The following is a 22902-nucleotide window of genomic DNA, read 5'->3' as shown; positions in this document are numbered from 1 at the left end:
CTAAGACTTTCCTCAAGGAAATTAGAAATTTCGTCATTGTTGTGCTGTTGTGATGCTGCTAAAATAAGAGAATACGATTCAATATCTGTACTCGTTGCCGGTTTTTCATCCGAAAGATCTGATTGGTGACTTTGCTTAGACTTATCCCCACTCTCGCATTTTTCATTTCTATTTTGGTTTTTTTCGTCAATCGTTATTGGATCCACAGGCGTTTGTCTAGGAGCGGTGGTAGATTTCTCGAAGTCTCTTGACGGTCGATCATCGTTTTCATGTTGTGAAGTAATGGAACTGGGAAATGTAGGTATTTCTACAGAAATGTCCTGGTTTTGAATTTGTTGAGCCATATTCACACTATATCGACTACTGCCTTTTACATTTATATGCGTCAAGATATTTGTCCCTGTAGGATAGTCGTCTCGCAGTGATTTCTTCTTACTTTGATCTTTTTTTAATATTGTACTTTCAAAATTTATCTGGATAGATTGCCTTTTTGATTGAACTCTTTCCAGAAAGTTTTTTATCGCTTTTCCGGATCCTTAACCAGTTCATTTAATACACAAATATGATTTACTTTCTCTTAAATGTAAATAGTCTTTGTTTTATCAGTATTTTCCTTCATTTACTGGTTCTTAACAGAATAGCGATATGGAATTTTCACAACACACATCTTCAACGTGTCACAATTAATACTTTTCACAAAATTGCAGCGATATATTTTACTCGATTAAAACGTTTGTTCGCACGAAAACAATTTCGATATGATCGTGCATATCTCCATTAAAGTGTTATTAATCTTATCTTCTGTTTTGTATCAGCAAAAATATACAGTAGCGAGCATATAAATGTGTTCACCCTTGAAATATCAGTTTATTTATATATTTTATGTATTTATTTACGTCTTGAAAGCTTTTACATAATATTTATACAGTATTGAAGGTAATTTTATAAAGGAATACAATAATAAATGTTTAGTACTTAACATGATGTACAGAGCATGAAAATAAAAGTACGTACTTGGTAGGTACAATACAAGTATTTAGTTTCGGTATCATAGAAAGTTATACAAAACCGTTTAATAAGTGTGTATAACATAGAATAAAGAATATAATACTGAAAGTACCTTCCATACATATTTGAATGGAAATAAATGTTTCATTTAACCCAACCCCCAAGTGTTCCGTTTCACTTACACTCGCCTAATATCTCCATCCCATTTGAATTTCGAAAACACAGTTTTGTATCGAAATGTAGGCCCAAATTAGGCTTATATTAGGATAACAAAACACGCCGGCAAAGCACTTCTTGTAGTATTCTATATTCTTTTGTCTATAATAACAATAATACAAAAGAAGGAAGTAGGTACTATGAAAGTTGGTACGGAGCAATGTGTAGTCAGTTCGTTGTGATTATTTGAAAAAAAAATACATGAACAGTTTATTGTAAAGTATGTTTGTAATTAGCAAGCCTTTATTACGCCCGATCGGATATTTTGTAGAACATTACAAACAAAACACTGAATTAATACAACGATAAAAGTTACCCATGAAAAAAAAAACATCTGTTACAAACATTCAAATAGAGTGAATTTTAGTTTGGAGACAGTATCAGTATAATGTCAGTATTCATATTCAGATGTCATTTTGATACCGTTTCACTTCATAAAATAAAAAAATATATAATAAATTTTGAACATAACATATTTCGCACACGTTTAAATTTATGTATTCAAATATTAATGTTTTTTTCGATGGAAAATTAAACATTTTTTGTCATTTATTTCCCCCCCCCCTTCCAGATTTTAAAATACTTGATATTTTTAAATTTTTAATGTTGCAATTTTTATGTTTAAAATTAGTTACAGAGTTGTTTAAAATTAGTTATAGAATTGTTTAAAATTATATTTTTATGACAACCTGAATTGAAGCGGTATAAGTGAATGAACACGATATCTGATGTATACTAAACTTGCTGACGTGTACCCGGCGTCGCTCCACTTCTCTCTACTTTCTATAAATATAATATGCATGTATTATATACATAAACCTTCCGGAAGAAATTCTCTAAATGATAATGAAAACCTTAATAAAAAGTCCGTTGCGTACTTTAGAAGAACTAAGCTCACATACAGACAGACACGTGTAGCTACTTTATTTTATACAATTTAGAGAGACAGTGATATTTTAAGACTGAACACATTTTTTTTGCTCGCTACTGTATTTTTTGCTGATATGAAACAGATTATATGACATTAATTATCACATTTTTTTGGATATTATCGCGATTATAATATCGAAATTGTTTCCCTACCAACGAACCATTTTTGTCAAAGATTTCTGAATTTTGAACGGTATGGGTACCGCTACCCCGGGATCAGTTATAAAACTAACACCTATGCCGTAAGTCACCCCAAGTGGTTTGCTACGTTTAATGCCTTAGGGGGGGGGGGGTGTTGGAGGGGTGGTCTCATATGGATCTATTATTATTTGGATTATTTGGATATGTATTCATGTGGATTCATATGGATTCATATGGATCCTGGAAGTACTGACTCTCAGATTCCTACCCACTCCTCATACCTTTTTCCTTCCCAGAACCTCATCTCCTCCCTTTCCTTTGCTTATCCTATCCACACCCTTGACTCTATGCAGAAACCGGCGGTCCGTTTGATGGATTCTGTAGTATTTGGTGATTTAAAAGGTTCGGGTTCTACCGAACATAACCGAACGCTACCAACGACCTCCGGTTACATTGTCGGGTCGCGAAGAGCCATTCTTTCGCCAGACGGCCTTTGGGTAACTTGTTACTTGTATTGTCAGTTTATTATATTCCGAATTAAACAACGTCCGTATATAAGAATCTAAGACTATTCAATATATTACCAAATCCTTTCCTCGTTAGAATACTGGAGATTAAGGGCCCAGTATTCTATCCTATACAACAACGATACGTTACAGATTCCCCTATAAGAAGCAGATTGCAATCTGTAGAGCTCCTGCGTCAGTTAGGAATGATTTACTTGTTCTACCGGTATTACAATGGAAAATGCTACGAGGGACTAGCGTCATTTGCCCTTCGTCACCGGTGCATACTTGGGAAACACGCCAAACGCGCGCTCAACATCTGTACACCTTGTCGTTTTGACTCTTTCTTGAGTTCAACAGCTCGGCTGTGGAACGATTTTTTGGCCTCTTTGTTTCGTCATTTCTGTAACATGGGTCTTTTCAAGACCCATCTGTACTCCTTCCTCTCCTCAAAAAGACTATCTATCCACACAAAAAAACCTTCCAAGGTGACATTGGCCATCAGGGAAATTATTTTCCTCCGGTCCTCTATGTGGAGAAAAATCCGTTTACCTTATGGCATGTTGACATAATCTCCCTGGCTCCCGGCAGTTAGAAGTCTAGTGCGACAACAATCGCTTATAAAAATTCATATTGTCAAATTGTTTAATTAATTTTGTGATAAAAGATCGTAAAATAATAAGTATCAATATGTTTTTTAATTTTTTTTTATATGAATGTGTAGATGTGTTTTGATACATTTAAATAAAAATATAATCTGTATTTCTTTAAAGCGCCTTGAAGATATCATCAAAGTGATGAAACTAAAAACACAACATGTTAATGTACTTAATAAAAATTTAAAATAAAGTAATGAATTTTATCAATCAATAATATACTTGCCTTTTTACATATTCGATTCCAGCGTTACTCTGATCAGAACTCCATTCAAAATGATACAGTAAACAAGAGATAAGATAACCTAATCTTATACCTACAAGTTTTAGTCGAACACGTTCCAAAGTTGAGAAATGTAGTTAAAAGAGTTGATTTTTACATTAACCTCACACAGGAGACCTTGAGGAAAATAATTTCCCTCAGGGCTTGTCACCTTTTGGGATGCTGTATGAAGGTAAGAAAATTTCGGAAAGGTAAAGTATATTAGGGTTGGATAGGAATATAGGGGCCAGTTTGTTCAGGAGTGACGGATATGTGAATATATCACTCCAACTGCCGCCCAAAAGCGATGCGTAGAGAGACCAGTTGCATTATGGCAAAGTTGTTAGTTATCCAATAAATGGTTCCATGGATGGCGGTACACAAACCCGCCTCCCAAATTGAGCCAGGTACTTCCCCACCTTCCACTTAATCTCATCCTTTCCCTCCCAACTACATTCAGCTTCACACACCCAAATTGGGGATGCCGTAGTCTCACTGGCTCCAAGGGGTTGGGTGCTGTTTCGACTCTTGTGCGGTATTCACAAATAAAAACAATAAACCTTCAAGCCTCGAAGGACATTACTAGTCAGATATCATATTATATTGGTGCCGTGAGTGTGACGTGTATAGGATGTATATTCCATTGGATCCGTGAGTGTGACGTGTATAGGATGTATATTCCATTGGAGCCGTGAGTGTGACATATATAGGGTGTATATTACGTTGGAGCCCTGAGTGTGACGTGTACAGGATGTATATTTCTTTGGAGCCGTGAGTGTGACTTGTTTAGGATGTATATTCCATTGGAGCCGTGAGTGTGACTCATTTAGGATGTATATTCCATTGGAGCCGTGAGCGTGACTTGTTTAGGGTGTATATAAAAAGCAAGATAATAAAAATAAAAGAAATATCTTTATAAATAAATGAAATTATCTTTATTATTTTACTCTCAGAATATGATGAACATAAGGTTTTGTGCCTGTATTTTTTTAATTATTCTTAATATTATACACTATAACAAAAAAAAATATATTATAATAATTACAAAAAAAGGAATATTATCTCTAACAACTTAAATTCTAGTTAACAATTCATTTTAGTAAAAAAAAAGTACAGAAAATAAACTTTAATATACGTTAACTATCTGACATGTACCCGGCATTACTGGAGGTTATCCTAAGATGAAAAGGTAATATACCAACGTGGACTTTTCCGTAAACCTTTTTAAGATATACAAAGTATTTAGTGAATGTAACTAACATATAAAATCCGCACTAAGTAACAAGTATAAAAAAAATGGAAGTAGAATAAATTTAATAAATCTATATAATGCATTATACACCGTTACAAGTGTTTGTAAGTACAAAAGATGGATAGAGTGGGAAAATTATGATGGAAAATTGCACAAAAACATACATCAATAATATGATAATATCATAAGTCAAATCAAGTGTTTCTAGTAGCGGTGTAGACCAGACCTACAAAACTACATACAAAATTTCAATCCAAATAATTTTTTTTAGTAAATAAATAACAAGACGTCACAGGCTTAAATACTAATATAATACTGCAAAAAATATATCAATCTTTACAACATACATTATAAATTGTTTCATAGTGCTTCACACAAACGAAGTATTGAATTCCGTTTGTCTAAACTTAAACTATAACATGTTTGTATAATATAATTTTTTGCACTGCTTTTATTGTAATAATATATTTCCGTGTTAAAAATATATATCTTTCCAATATTCCATAGTAAATAAATATGAAAAATTGAATTAAATCGTAGGACATGTCAAAAACGCATTGCACAAACATTTTCGAAAATTTCCGATTTCCTACATATTTTATCTTTTAAAATCAATAACAAGTACATTTTCCTGACAGACATAAATACCTAAACTTACAGGGTCAACATCTATGTAAGTAGTTATATTGGAAAAATTAGTAGCCTTATTATTTGTGCATTTCTAAAAACCTTTTTTATTGTTTTGCTTATATCAGTTTTAATATGCTAGTAAAAAAATTGTAAAACGATTTTTTTATTTGAAACATTCCAAAAATATTGCTTTAAACTAATTATTCTAGCAAAGCAATTAACCAACGAAGAATTTAACCTGTTCATCTCCTACACCCAGGACTCTCCCTCATCAAGGTTGTCTTCGGAGTCTGAGGACTCGGGGCGAATTGCCTGAGACCGTTTTCCCACAACCATAGCCATTGGTCCAGCTGAACGACCTTCCTTTATAGTTTTGATGACTTTTGTGCTCCTGTTCGCGGTTGAAATTTTTAGTGTAGGGTCTACGTTCTCTTCACGTGGAAGAGAATCTGTCTTATCTTTGTTCTTTTCCATTTGATTCACTTTCACGTTCGAGATGGTCTCTTTGGGATTGACAGTTTCATGATCTGCCTTATTTCTGCTGGCGGATACAGATTTCAAGGCAGGGCCCTGACGTATTTGTTGAAAGACATCTACATTTTCTTGGCTTGGTTCTTTATCTAAATGAATTTTCTCTTGTTGCGTCTGTAAAACATCATAAATGCTCTCAGTATTTTCCGAATCTTTTTCGAAAGTTTCTGGTCCTGTAGTATTTAATTTTGGTTTATAAGTGGTGTCTGATGAGCTGAAGGAATCGATGGATCGTCGTGGTTGAATAAATGCACCCCGTGTCAAATTAATGTCACCTTCCGAACTATTTTGAGACGGATCATCATTTCTCAATGATAAATGTTGAATAAACAAGCTTATTTTATTATCGGGACCTTTTAGATCGTAATTCATTTCTTGGATTAACGATTTCTGATACTCTTTCTCGAGAATGTGTTTATCAAACGTTTGACAATCTGTAGTAAAATTACGTTTTGAATGTCCATAAGTGTGGCGCATGTTTTGAGGTTGACCGATATCTTCCTTTTTCAGCTTCTTCTTTCTCCCTTTATTTTTTCGTTGTGATTTGAATATGATTTTGTCTGGTATTAGCTGAACTTCTCGATGAATCCCCGCGGATCCTGATCCTTCGTCCGTTGTCCCTTCAAAATACCTATCGGAATTTTCAGATATTATTGAAGGTGTCTTGATGTAGGGTGGAGGTGGAGTAAATGGAAGCCATCCCAAATACTGCCCGTTTCCATTTTTTTGCCGCTCATTTGCAATACTCTGAGTAGTGACCAATGGGACGTCTCCGAAACTTGAATTTAATCCGTGGCCTACATTGATCTTGTTACTTTCATTCTCTAAAGCGCTTGTTTCACTACATAAGGTTATATCTTCATCACTCCATTCTTCATTACCACTACCTTGATCTTTAGAATAACCGAATTCGTGTTTGAAATTAACTGGGTCACCTATTTCTTTTTTATTAATATTTCCCGTTTTATGTTTTTTCACCTTTTGGATTTTTGTTATCAGTATACTGTTATTATCTCCTTTGTGATCTTTTATCACAGTTGAGTGTAATTCGCCTGATTGCATCAATAGTACCTCGTTCTCTAAATTACTATTTGCAGTACTCTGAGAGGTGACCAATAGGACGTCTCCGAAACTTGAATTTAATCCGTGGCCTACATTGATCTTGTTACTTTCATTCTCTAAAGCGCTTATTTCACTACATAAGGTTATATCTTCATCACTCCACTCTTCATCACTTCTACCTTGATCTTTAGAATAACCGAATTCGTGTTTAAAATTAACTGGGTCTCCTATTTCTTCTTTTTTAATATTTCCCGTTTTATGTTTTTTCACCTTTTGGATTTTTGTTATCAGTATACTTATATTATCTCCTTTGTGATCTTTTATTACAGTTGAGTATGATTCGCCTGATTGCCTCAATATTTCCGCCTTCTCATCATAACTATTCGCAGTACTCTGAGCGGTGACCAATGGGACGTCTCTGAAACTTGAATTTAATCCTTGGCCTACATTTTTCGTGTCATTTTCATTCTCTAAAGGATTGATTTCACTTCTTAAGTTTATATCTTCATCATTCCACTCTTCATTACTACTACCTTGATCTTTAGAATAACCGAATTCGTGTTTAAAATTAACTGGGTCACCTATTTCTTCTTTTTTCATATTTCCCGTTGTACGTTTTTTCACGTTTTGGGTTTTTGTTATCAGTATACTGTTATTCTCTGTATTTATATTCTCTTTTTGTTGTTGCCCCTGTAAATCTATGTTTTGATATGTATGGTAGTTAGGTTCAATGTGATTTGAACTTCTGGCTTTTGTCTCTGAAGTTGACATTTTATTTATTTCAATTTTTATGTTGTCTGGGTTTTGTAGTGAAAAGACATTGGGTTTCTCTTTGTTTTGATGGGCAGGCTCCTTCTCCCCCTTTGTTATAGCCATCTCTGAGGCTGGCTGCTTAAAAACATCCGGGTTGTCAGAATATCTGCCGACATCGAAATGTTCAATGCTCATCCCAAGTTTTGAGAAGCCACTCACATGTTCGATTGTAAAAGGCCCGCTTATGTCTCCCTTTTTCACTACCGTTTTTTTACCGTTGCGGGCTTTTTCTTCGGCTATCTCGTTTTTTAAAAGAGCAGGAATTGTTTCATTTGATTCTTGCAAATCATTTTTTTTCTCTTGTTTGTTTTTCTCATATGTATCATCATCAGTAAGTCCACCATCATCACTCCATAATTGATCGTCACTTAATTCGTCTTCGCTTTTTAGATCAACTTTTGTATAACCACTTACATGTTCAAAGTCGACCGGATCGCTTATTTCAGACGTTTTTAACTTTCCAGTTTTTATCTTCTTCGATTTTTTGATTTTCTGCACCTTTTCTACTAGTGCTTCATGAATTTCTTCCTTAGGTTGACCAGTGCCTTCTTGCTGTTCATCAATATCTTCAAGCGTTCTCTCGTAAGCTCCTGCCACACTTACACCCCTAGTATTTTGTGCAAGTCCAATGGGATTCCTTTCGTCTTCTATTTTTAAGTGCGTTGGTGTACTTTCGTGGATTTTAGTTTTTAGTTCATTACCTAGCAATCCTGCGCGCTTCAGTAATTCCTTGTCCTTAAGGAAATTGTCGACATCGAATGTATCGAGGTTCACGCCAAGATTTGAAAAGCCACTGGAATGCTGAGGGGTAATCGGATCACTTAAATCACCCCTTTTCACCTTTCCCGTCTTCTCCGTTTTCACTTTACGATCCGTTTTTTTTTCAACTTCTTGCATTGCATTTTCTTCAATACAATCATGCATCGAGACGTTTCTATCATTTGACGCACTTATTCTACTTTCTTCATTATCTAGCAATCCAGCGCGCGTCAGTAATTCCTTGTTCTTAAGGAAATTATCGACATCGAATGTATCAAGGCTCACGCCAAGTTTTGAAAAGCCACTGGAATGCAGAGGTGTAATCGGATCACTTAAATCACCCCTTTTCACCTTTCCCGTCTTCTCCGTTTTCACTTTGCGATCCGTTTTTTTTACAATTTCTTGTTGTTGCACACTTTCAGGTACAAAATTTTGTTCATGCGCTATTTCCGAACTTTCGATATGTTTGTTTCCAGACCTCCACTCGCTTTCAAGTAGTGAGTATCCACTAACATGCTTAAAACTATGCGGGTCACTTAAATCACTTATTTTTAGATTTTCGAAATATATTTTGTTTTGTTTGTGTGGTTGTTCAGTAGTTACTTTTAAATTTTCAATTCCATCTTGTTTTTTGGCTTGTTCCACTCGGTCTTGTGTATTATCAACGAGTTGTGTCTTGTGCTTTATCAACATACCAGGTTCCGTTTCGTAATCAATTAGCTCCTGAGTTTTGTTGGATTTCTTGGGGAAGTTTGATGTTCCAGCAATGTTGTTCTGCTGTTGTGACGAACGAGATTGCGAAGCAATAACTTCACTCGTAGCAATTTGTTCATCATGATTGCCTGATTGACGATTTTGCTTAGCAGTATCCACACTCTTACGATTTCCGATTATTTGCTGTCTTTTTTCGACAATTATTGAATCCACAGGAGTTTTGATTTGTATAGGCTGAATGGTAGATTTCTGGGATGATTTTGATACTTGAGCTTTGTTTTCATGTAGTGAATTAACATTGGAGCTTGAGGAGCTGTGTCTTTTTGTTTTAGGAATTACTTTCAAAATATTCTGTTGATGAATTTGTTTAGCCATATCTACACTATATTGACTATTGCTATGAACATGTATGTCACCAGAAGGCATGTCATTTCGCAATGTTTGTCTTCTGTCGCGATCTTTTTTTGATGCTGTACTTTCATAATTTATCTGGTTAGATTCTTTTTTTGATTGAACTCTTTCCACAACTCGTTTCTTCCGCGCTCTCGGATCCTTAACCAGCGCATTTAACATGATTGCCTATCTTTTAATCGTTTCGGCTTCAATTTTTGGTTCTTAACAGAATAATGAAACAATTTTTTAAGAAACACGATCACTTATACTTTAGGAAAACACTGCAAAACTTGTTCGTTCTTACTAAAACAGTTTTGATGTGATCGTGCTTATCTCCATTGGTGTGTTATTAATCTTATCTTCTGTTTCGTATCAGAAAAATATTTTTTATCGGCGATGTTGGTATCTTTTGTTTGCGCATAGCTGTGTTAGTACGTGACGCAACGGTGTCTGTGGCCTAGTGGTCAATGTGTTCTTCAACACATACACACTGTACAATATTATGTTTGCAACTCTCTCAAATGAGCTGAAACTATTTTTATTTTTAAATTCCTCAATAGTTTCAATAAATTCAAATAGAAATTTGGGTTTTTTATTATTGAGTCAAAAAAGATTATTTTTAAACATTATTCCAAATATACTTTTACGAGCTCTTTGCAAACAATTAGATTTAACTTCGTTTTTTTTTCTATGCGCTATTTGTAATAGTTAACTGAGCGTAGTCCTGCTTTAACTCGACCGTTATGCATTTCGCCTGTCTGTAAATTTGTTTGTTCCGTTTAAATATTTTTCATTTTAATTTTCCGCTTTTTAACATGCAAACCTCAAAGTAGATGAATATTTCTCTTTAAAAATACGTAATACTTCTATACAATTCTCCCGTCCAGAACCCACATTACAATATTCATGTGCAAGCTATTAAAGATATTCCAGCTGTTTTATTGAACTACAACACTCTTTTAAATTAAATTAATATACCTAAATATTCTTACAGTTTTGTAATGAAAAATCATTTCTTTTTTGTTCTGTATTCAAAGGTACTTGTATGAAAAATAAATATATATTATGTCATACAAGGTGCATTATCACGTACGTGACACACTTTTGCTAGTGATTGCTCTTCTCCATAATACTAAAATAAAGTCGCTAAACGCCTCTGTTTGTGCGCTTAGTTCTTCAAACTACTGAACTGATTTTGATGGGGTTTTCACTATCATCTCGAGAATTTCTTCCGGCGTTATTTATTGCATGCATTTTATATTTGTAGAAAGTAGAGAAAAGCGTCGCCAGGTACACGTCAGTAAGTTTAGTTTAAAAATAAAAAATTAAATTTTTGCCTTGGTTGAAATTTTTTTTAAATTCATACAAAAATGTATTTTACGTGTCGCCGCCAAGCGACCCCCACCCAAACCCTTACTGTCTTTATGTTTTGTATATTTTTGAGTAAAAAAAAAAATAAATAGACACCGGAGACCTAAATTCCATCTATATTTTTATGTTATACTTCGTCAGGAACCACTGTTCAAGGTGCTGATACACCCTGTATTGCAGACAAATAAATTACAACGTTTTGATAATTTTCAAAGAGATTAAAAATAAATAAACTGAAATGTTCAAAATTATTGTATTTTATTTGAATCAAGTTTCATACATTTTGTATAGGTGAAATTTAAAATTACATTATTTTTGAGAAAAACACACTTAATACTAAACATTTTATTTGTGGCAGTAAAAAGTGAAATGAAAATAAATTTTTGATCATCCATATTACTTAAAAATTAAGTCTTAACTATTTAAAATATAACGCTTCATTTAATTCTTAAGGGTTTTACAATAAACTTATTTTTTCGCTTAACGCTTTTGAAAACTTTCAACTTTCTGCTTATAATGTATTTTAATATACTTTGGATGCATTTTTCTCGACAATATTAGAACTCCAACCTTTTAAAGTGGAGCAGGAGAAGCAGAGGAAAGTCACCAATTGTCACTAATACCTATTAATAATAATAATAATGTTTATTTCAGCTGGACAGAGCGGTATGTGCAATGCTCTGCCTGCCATAAAAGTTTACATTTAAGCTAATACATTAAAAATCAATTTATAAATAAATAAATAAAAAATGAATAAATTGATGAACACATTAGGACTTTATGGTGGCTTGAGTGATATTCTCCATCTCTGGTGTAGAGGCGCTACCTGCCACTGGGCAACGGCCTGGACAAGAGTTTTGTCCGATCTCTGGTAGCGCTGACTCGTCCCGGCTATTCCGTGGCGCATCAAAGCAGCGAACCCATGCACCCTTCCTTTGGTGATACGGCTTATTAGTAAATGAAAGGTTTTATAGGATCCTAAATGTTATATGTATTGATAAACTATACACAGTGTATCAATCAATTTTGTTTAAACTTCTGCATCAATACAGGTTCGCCTAGTGATGCAGCTTATATACAACTTAAATATACCTACTATTATTGTATCTTTATTACTGTGCCATTACACACTTTTTCTATTACTGTTCTTATACACCTAATGTTACCTTGAATAAATAGTACATATGTTTATAATCCTGTTATGTTTTTGATGATAAATAGAATAATTACAGGCGTTCGGCACTTTTGTTTCTACAGATCTACAGAACCGCGAGTATTGAAGAAGCTATGTCCACCATGGAAATTGGAGCATGAGTCAGCAAAGAAGAACCGAGAAGGAGAATATTTATATTATTTATTATCAAATGATATTGTTTTGGCCATGACTTCTCGGCCGTTATTGTTGGGTGCAGATACGAAGTCAGCTGCTATTGATAGTAATTCTGATCAGAGGTCCTGGTTTTTTTACCTTCCCACAATACTATAAAAGGAGAACAAGACGCTATTGGCAGTGTAGCGTCTTAAGTTGTACTGCTATTATCTGTGCAAAGTTTGTTATTCCAGATACTACAGATATGTGTTCTTGTGGTTGTTGTGAGACTAATGACGGTGTCGAATGTGGATGGAGTGGGCTTTCCGTCAAAGCTTTCTTTCTTTCAAATTGATTCTTAATGGTTAAATCTTCTGAGATGTGAGATATTTCATTAGCTAATAGAGGCTTATTTGGGATTAGATTTTGATTATCTCTTATGCCTTCCACGTTTTCTGCAATAGAAGATATATCTTTGTTATTACAAGTAATTTCTTCTAATGTTTCCTTACGTTGTTCTGCAGTAGGAGATATTTTTGTAATCAATGACGGGTTATCAATACAATATTCTCTCTTGCTTTCTGTATAGTGGTTTCTTTCTGATACTTCGTTCGATTGCTCTGAAGGGAGAGATTTTTGTTCAGGTATTTGAAGGTGAGCCGTACTTTCTTCAGAAGATTTGTTATTTTGTTCTTCCATTTTGAGAGGTTGGTTCCCTTCAAGTGGTTGTTGCACGAAGAAAGGTGGTGGTGGTGGAGGAGGCCGCAATGGTCGTTTCTTTCTAGTGGCGGAAGTTTTTACTTTGTTTTGAGAGACGAATTGTGTTTGCATGATAACATTGGTAATTTCTTTCTTCTCTTTTGTTTTAGTAATATTTTTTTCTTCAGTTTTCTCTAACAAAACCGAGGAACACATGTCTCCCTCAAACTCTTCCAGTTTCTCTGAATTTTCGCAAGTACTTCTTTGTGCGATTGCTAAGTTCACCGTTACTGCAGTGGCTGTTCCATCATTTACTGTTGATATTACTACATTTTCTGTCTTATCCTTTGCTTTTGCTACTGCATTTAATCTTTCTGCAAGTTCTGTTTTTACACTCGCTGTTCTTGCAAGTGCTGCTCCGGTATTTTCTGTTGCTGCATTGGCTATTTCTGCTTTTCCTGAAACTGCGTTTGCTTTTTCTGCATTTTCTTTTGTGGCGTCTGCTGTTACTGCATTACCTTTTAGTATATTTTCTGTTTCGGCATTTACAGTTACTAAATTTTCTGTTACTACATTTGCTGTGACTTCATTAACTGATCCTGCATTTGCTGTTGCTGTATTTGCCGTTACCGTATTTTCAATTGCTAATTTTTCTGTTGCTTTTGTTGCATTTTCTGTTGCTGTTGCGATTTTTACTATGACTAAATTTTCTGTTTCTTCAATTGGTGCTCCTGCTATTACGTCGACATTCGTCATATGTACCTCGCCAACTTGCACGAATAATTTATCAGTATTAATGTCATTGTATACATTTAAACAACTGGTTTCGCCATCATTTTCGTCAGGTTTCGAATAGCCATTTATATGTATAAAATTGATAGGGTAGCTTAAATCACTGTGTTTAAGAGGTTTACCATTTTTCTTATTCTTTACTTTACTTTTTCGCTGTCGAGATACGACTTCTGGTTTAGACTGTTGAAAACCTTCATCATTATTTACTAAAGATTTGCCGGTGACGATGCTGGTGGCAACTTGAACTTGTAAATTTCTGTCACTAATTCTTAAATCTGGACTCGAATACCCACTCTTATGCTCAAAATTAAGAGGGCTACCGATTTCACTTTTCTTAAACCTCGCACTTTTCTTTTTTATTCCAATGTTCTTTAACATGGTTGCCTATTGATCAATTTTGATAGCCGCAGTAAACAGATTTAACTTTGTACCTCTATGAAATTTGATAAGAAAGATACGAAACAAACTGATTAAAACAATTGTTAACCGCACTTTAGAAGTAATTATTAGATTCACTATCTTTAGAATTATAAAATCACTACATTAGTTTTCTAATTTTTATTTTACAAAGAAAATCGTTTTTTTAACACTTTTTTTTCTAACTTCCGCGTGCTTACTAGTGAAAGTAGTATATAAGCTTATTACCTCTCTTTCTATTACACGCGTTGCTTATGACAAAGAAAGAGAGGATATGATGGAGCTATCAATTGTACGCTCAGGATTATGATTTATCTTATCTTTTTATCAGTAATGTTATTGTTTCTTTGGAAAGAGATAGATACACGCATACAAATGTTATCTCAACTATCGAGAAATTAATATAATCAATATTTTCTGTAATATATAATTCTATTTTTTGCTTTGAAATTGATTGAGTCACGGTTTACGTCATTATTCCGTTTTAGTCGGATAAAAGTGAAAATTTTTAACATGCCGGTTAGACCTTCGTGGTCGAGGGGTAAGGCTCCCAACTAGCGATCCAGAGGTCACACAACTCAAGTACATTTTATTTTATAATTTTTTTTATTTTACAATTTATTCATTTTATTACTTTAAAAGAAATACAAACATTCCGGGGTTACGAATAATCTGACAATATTTTAAAAAACTACTACCACCACAGTATGTGGAAAATGCTGCTTGATGGAGGACTTAGCAAGCCAAGGAATTAAACACACTCAGCCACCGACCGGTCAAAATGTAGTATATTTTCGACACTTTGCAGTGTGAAAGATTCTCTCAGAATCGCCCTGGTGTCTCTCATCATTCAGAATTGAAATGTTGCTATAGTCGTGTTTGGTGAACTCTAATATATCTCACTAGATCTGAATAATCACGCATTTCTCCACTTTCCTCTTCCCCACCTATTTCCCCTCCTCACATCTTCAGCCTCACAACATAACTCAATCGGGAATGCCACATTCTCTCTTGCTCCAGACGTTTGAACAGGACTCTTGTGCGGTATTTTCATTTAAAAAAAATTAAAAACCAACCGTTCTATTTATTATGTAGCTTTTTGAATAGTTCGCGTTAAGTTCATTTTCTTAATTGCAAAACTAATTCTTCTAAAATTATGAAAAGCTTTTAAAGTATTTATTTAGTAACATGACGTATTATACTATTAGAAACCTTTGCCATTTCGGGGATGTGAATCCATCATCAGGCTGTAGTAATAAAACACCGAGTGATTCTGCTCACAGTTCTGTTTTCGGTTGGTCTAACCAACGCTAACTATTCTTGTAGATATTGTTTTCTAGTCTTTTACACCATGCCAGTAGGAACAGAATATTTTAGCTCTATTTTCTGGATCGTATTGTCTAAACGCACCTTAATGCAAAACTATATTACCTTACAAAAGTATAGTTGCTCCACATTTAGATTATTGCTCTACTATGTTATTATAATTGACGAATGAAGGAAATTTGAACAAACTAGATGTTATACAGAATAGAGCTATGAGATGTATACTGGGAAAAGGCAAATACGCAAGCATTAATCAAATGAGAGAGCAGCTAAATTGGATTCCAATAAAAAAGAGACTGTTATAAAATTTGTTAATTTTTGTGCATAAAGTCATGAACAACCAAATGTCAAAATATTTTAAGGATGAAATTGTTTTTAATACAGATGTTTATAATTACGAAAGCAGAAATGTAAATAGAATTAGATTGCCACATATGAAGAAATCAAAATCATAGAACGGCCTAATGTACAAAGGACTAAAGATGTATGATGAAATGCCTGAAAGTCTGAAGAATGTTAATTGTAAACATATTTAAAGTTAAAAAATGAAATATTATCTTGTTTATATTCAAATGTTCTATAAAGTAACTTAATAAATTTTTTTTTTAAATAAAGTGATTATCCTTATTTTAATACCTAAAACAGGCAACACATTTTTCACAGTACCTTTTTGAAGCGTTTTTCGAATTTTTATTCCGGATTCGTTTAAATCTAGCATTTTCTTTATTCCTGTGGTTCGTTGGGCGTCCTGTGGATGCCTTATCCAAACAAGTTGCTAGTTGCGACTTGCGCACTGGTCCGTTAAATCAGTCCGACTCACAGAAATATATGTCTATGGTCCGACTGCTTTTACCTCCAACCCAATAATAATAATGATAAGGGTAGCATTCTATGGAGTGAGTAAAAATATTTTTCTCTTAATAATATTACAAAAATAAATTTACATCATTATTTACAAAATTGATTTTCTTTTCTTTTCTAGGTTATTGATAATATTCTCAGTTTCTCCAAATAAGCTGAGAAAACTTTTGTCTGTCAGATAAGATATGATTTGGGATTTTCACGGCCAAAACTATTTGAGTGATTTATTGTGGGGTATTATAAGTATTGGCTAATGTTTCGGACAGCATTACAGTATCGTTCGTCAGGGCAGATGTCTAATGGATTAGAAGATTGGAGCATATATAAGCACACACCACAATCTTCGATTTCACATCTGCCCTGATGATGTAACTGTAATGCTGTCCAGAACGTTGGATAAAGAAGGAGGTAGCGCAACACGGTATAATACCTCTGTCGGACAAGTTCTGATAGACAAAGTGTACTGTTCCGGAAAATGCCAATGCTAATGCAATCACGACCGTCAATCCTTAAGACAGCAGTGTCACCAGCTATCGAAAGGTTGAAAGAATCAAAACTCATACTAATTTCTTAGTTCGGTGAGCGTACTTTCGTAGTATCATGACTTTACTAATGTCTTAGTTCGCTGAGCGTGCTTTCGGAGTATCAGAACTCTACTAATTTCTTCGTTCGCTGAGCGTGCTTTCGGAGTATCAGGACTCTACTAATTTCTTAGTTCGGTGAGCGTGCTTTCGGAGTATCAGGACTCTACTAATTTCTTAGTTCGGTGAGCGTGCTTTCGGAGTATCAGGACTCTACTAATTTCTTATTTCGTTGAGCGTGCTTTAAATTAAAGCTTTACTTAAAACTTACATTTTCAAGTAGTCACATCCATAGTCAGAAACCTTTCACCTTCACGATCCGCGAAATTGTAAATAACTAAATGTGTGATAAATGTTACCAAAGAAGAATTTGTAAGCTTTATGGTCTTAAAAGAATCCTTATTTCAATTTTATTTTTGCCACTAATCTTCTAATAAATTTAAATGTTGTAAAGCAAATAAAATATCATCTAATATCCAGTGTTTTTAATACACTATCCTCTGGGTGCAAAGTCGTATCTTCTCCAAGCGTAAATTTTCTAATAAAAGTGTGTTTATCTGAAGTTACCTGCTTGTTAAGAATGTTTTACTGTATCTGTTTGAAAATAATAATTAGATAGAGCTAGGAACTTACAATTATTACAATTATTTGTACAGCGCCCTTGAGGTGATTTTTCACAAAAATGGCGCTATACAAATTATCAACATAATTTATATACAAGGTGATAAGAGACGTACTTGACTTACTTCTACTATTGATTCTCGATGTTATGTGGAGTAAAAAAATGGAAGAAATTTTTTTTCGTTAGGTTTTGTAAAAAAATATATTTAAAAAAAAAACAAACACACACACTAAAAATGTCACCGGATTCCAATATTCCATTTATTTTTTTTACTCCAAATATTTTCAGGAATCACTGCTCATTTAATCAATTAATTATTTAGTCAAGTGCATCCCTTAACACCCTGTATATTATGTTCTTTACTAGATCGTCCTGCTGCAACCACTCTTTCTATGATCTTATATCTAATCCTACCTTTAACGAACTGAAACTGGGCAAGCGGCACGCGGCGGCACGAGCTTGCGGTCATACGGTCTCTACCTTCGTTCTCCACTCATGGGCATTGAGAGAATCAAAGAATTACTGTAAACTTAGTTAATTATTATGGTCTTGTTAGTTACTAGTAAATTTGTTTAACTTAACCTTAGGAAAATGCATGGAATTCTCTTAACAACTCTCCACACTAATTATTAAATTCCCAAGGTATTGCTAAACTAAAATCCAATTGAAAATGCTACCTGCATAGAAAATTCAACATTTTATATATATTGCAATATCTATTTTATTTTTCTTGATATGTGTATCGCAGCGAGTTGATACGAACACAATACTATCACATATTTCAAGCTTGTTATTTGTCTTCAGAAAATAAAACTCCAGTACAATTGAAAAAAAGTTCATTTTTAATGTTATTACAGCGCAATCTCGTGAATAATCGTTGAATAGTCATAGAGAAGGTAATGCTTACTAATTAATATCTGGTCGAAACATGTACCACTATTATCACGTAAGTTAAATAATTACTAATTTAAATAATATATAATTTTCTATATTAAATATTATACTATAGGTCATTGAAACGGAATTATTTGAATATGTTCCCACTCGCACCATCTGTCTCTATATGCTTATTCTCCCACCTACCCTAGACAAACCTCCACCCCTACTTCAACACCCAATGTATTAACCATTATATGATGCAGCGTTATATGTTTAACTCGATCTACGAACGGTGGTTTCGAAACCGGTCTGAAAAAAACTTATTTATTATTGAATTATTTTTATCATTAATTACATAATTGAAATTATTTAAAATTAATTCATGTTGATCAAACTGTGTCGTAATGGCATTAAAACTCGCCCTGGGCGAAACCTCTTTCAGAAGCCTTATTGTGCGCTGACCAAAAGCCGAAAAACCGAACAGAAATTCAAAACTTTTCCTGACGGCTTTTGTTTCGCCCCGTTCAAGTTACCAGTATTTTGTTTCGTACAACTTTGCTTTGCTCCGGTCTGTGGCTCCGTTCTTTTCGGTCTGATTTCGTTTAATTTCCTTTGGTCTTGTGTTTACCGTGTTGTTTGGGATTTCCACAGTACCGCCACTTCCCTGGAAAAATCTCTGGTTCATTCCAAACAGTTTCAGTCTGTTAAAAACATTTTACATTCAACTTACCTGATACATAAATGTTTACGACGAATTCTATTTGGTTATATTTTCAATATAAATCTTTAATTTTATTTATTTATTCACCTATTTGGCTATTAAATTAAATTTTAGCCTTCGAGTTAAAACAAAGTACAGTCCATACAGAGTACAAATAAGTACCTAAGAATTACATTTATAAGTTGCTGGTGGTAAGAGTTTTAACAGTACCTATGTTTTTCTTATGACAATTAGGCGAAACGAACAAAATCAGTTTTTGTGCATGTTGTGACACATTTTCATTAGTTTTTTAAGCTCATTTTGGAAATTATGTTTTATGTTGTTGTATTATCTGCGTTTCAGCAAATTCGACAAAAATCCTATATTAAACGACGCTCGATCTACCGTCCGAGATTGTTTTTCGCTGTTTAAATTGTATTTCTGTTAAATTGAAAGTGGATCGTATTGTTTTATCCATCATGGTTATATGTGGCTACCAATATCGGTAAAATAATTTCAATAATTTTTAGAAATATTAGCACTTTTTGCAAGAACATATGAAGCCCTTGTTCACACTGTCCTGGAATATAGCTCCATTATTTGATCCCCGTATAAACAAAACCACATGCTAAAAATAGAAAAAGTACAAAAGAGGTTTATGAAATACCTATATATGAGAGAATATCCGTTCCTGTATTCATCCTTGTTCTTAACGGGTATGCTCGATTTCAATACATTAGAAGCACGCGAAAAAATATTTTCAAGGCAAATATTTTTTTTAACTATTCTTCGGAACTATACGTTATCCACCTATATTGAAAGAGTGTGACTAACAAGTATAATCGAGGGATCCTATCGAGTGTGCCTATCGAGTATAATCGAGATCCCATGTACTTTTTTATACTCCGAAAACAAGGACTTCAACTAATGTCGCAAAATAGTAAAACTGCCCCCATGACCTTTTTATACTTACGTGTAGATACCTTAAATTTGTAATCTTATCCCTTATGTATTAGTGCATAACCTTTTTATAGAGAACATGCATAAATATATAAAAATATAACTTATAGTTACAACATTCTTCCAGACTATATAAAACAATATGATTCACAAAAAAATTTCAAAGACATTGTAAAAACTTGAATAGGGCCTTTACCGGTGCATTTACCCAAATTCGCAGTTATTTAGCAAATATATCTTAAGGCGATGCCATACGTAGTAATGCAAAATCATGTGTTTTTGCTTTGAAAATTTAATCGCCTTGAAATGTTTCAGATGCTTTAATTAAATACTGCGAGTAGAATACATCTCGACCTTTGAAATAATCGAGTGTTTTTTAGATAAGTCTTTTTATAAGCCCAGAAAAAAATAATGTATAAGGCCTAAAAAAACTGCTTTAAAGTTCAAAATCTCCTACTTACGAACCCATTTTATTTATTTTATTTCGGGATTATTATGTCATCTGTACAGATGAACATGGATAGTCTAAGACCCCAAAAAACAAAAGCAGGTATTCCTAGACAGCGTATGAAATGGACGAACGATGTCAATATGTTCATTGTTCGTTCATATTTTTATGTAACCAAAGTAGAAACAGATATGTTGTTATATAGGAAAAAATTACATTTACTTTTCTCACAAAATTATCCGATTGCCCAAGTAAGCGAACAAAGATTAGCAGACCAAAAGCGAGCTATTTTCAAAAATAATTTAATTTCTGTAGTCACATTAGAACAGATTAAAAGAGAAGTAGCAGATAGATTGCAAAGGGGAAATAATTTAGAACAAATTAACACAAGTAACAATGTCATATCAGATGCATTGAATGTAGATAGTTTGGATAATATTCTAGTCGAAATGTCCAATGATATTACAGTAGATTCAAATAACTTAGCCGTTATTTATAATCTTAGGGAAATCAACATTGCAAATTTAAACTTTGTTGATGAAAATGTAGTAGAATTAGCTAACTTACTTCATAATAATATAAACAGATATATAGATGTAGAGCCAACAATTAGACCAAAATTACCGAAATTGCATACGTCAAAGAAATTATCTAAATTAATTTTTGAATTAAATAACATAATTTTACCAAAAATCATATTTGACGAAATTAGTTTTTTAGATCTTCATACAATAGTATACGCTAGTGCAATTACTGTTTGTAATAAGTTAGGAATTAAATTATCATCCTCTGACGATAGATCATATAGTTATAGTAAACCAGAATGGCAGATCAGATTAGAAAATGATGTAGTATTTTTAAGAAGTAACATAGCTAGAGTAATAGAATATAAAAATGGAAATAGAAGTAGGAAAATTTTGAGACATGTAGATGAAATTGGTAGAAAATTTGGTTATAACATTGATAGTCATAATAATGAAAATATAATCAATGATTTATTGGATTTATTAAAACAAAAATTAGGCGTAAAAGCTAGTAGATTAAAAAGATATAATTATACGTATAATAAAAAAAATAATAATAGATTATTTCAGAAAAATGAAAAAATATTTTATTCCAAACTTGACGATAAACAAAATATTATTTCGAATAATAATATTCCGTTACCATCTGAATCAGATATGCGCGATTTTTGGACTAAAATTTGGAGTAAAGATATAAAACATAACGAGTCAACTCCATGGATAGAAAATGAAGAACTCAATTTTTCAGGTATTGAACAAATGAGTTTTTCTAATATATCGGTTGAATTGTTAACCAAAATTATTAAAAATACTCATAGTTGGAAAGCCACGGGTTGCGATTGGATACATAATTTTTGGTACAAACGTCTGACTACTTTACATCCTCTTTTGGCAAAAAATCTTTCAAAATTTGTCAGTCAACCTCAAAATTTTCCAAATTTTCTAACTAAGGGTATTACTTATATGTTACCCAAAAGCGAAAATATTAATAATCCTTCTCAGTACAGACCCATTACATGTTTACCGACAATATACAAAATTTTAACCTCTTGTTTAACAGATTTAATATATACTCATTTAGATGAAAAAAATATTTTATCTGAACAACAAAAAGGTTGTCGCAGAAAACATATGGGATGTAAAGAACAATTAGTTATCGATTCTGTAATTCTAAAACAGATTCAAACTCGAAAACGTAATTTACATACTTGCTATATAGACTACCAAAAGGCTTTCGATAGTGTCCCGCACTCGTGGCTGATCAAAGTATTAAAAATATATAAAATTAACCCCATTATTATTAGCTTTTTGGAAAATATTATGTCCTTTTGGAATACCAATTTACTTATCAATTTAAAAGGTAAGAAAATAGTAATACCGGGCATTTCAATTAAAAGAGGGATTTTTCAAGGAGACTCATTGAGTCCTCTTTGGTTTTGCTTAGCATTGAATCCTCTATCTAAAATGTTAATTAAAAGCAAGTTTGGAATAAAAGTTAAGGGTAATACAAGGGAGAGTAGTACAATTTCGCATTTATTAT

Source organism: Hesperophylax consimilis, chromosome 13, assembly GCF_061612785.1.
Source record: "Hesperophylax consimilis isolate HC1 chromosome 13, BYU_Hcon_1.0, whole genome shotgun sequence".
Taxonomy (NCBI): Eukaryota; Metazoa; Arthropoda; class Insecta; order Trichoptera; family Limnephilidae; genus Hesperophylax; species Hesperophylax consimilis.
Note: the sequence above shows the minus strand (reverse complement) of the source record.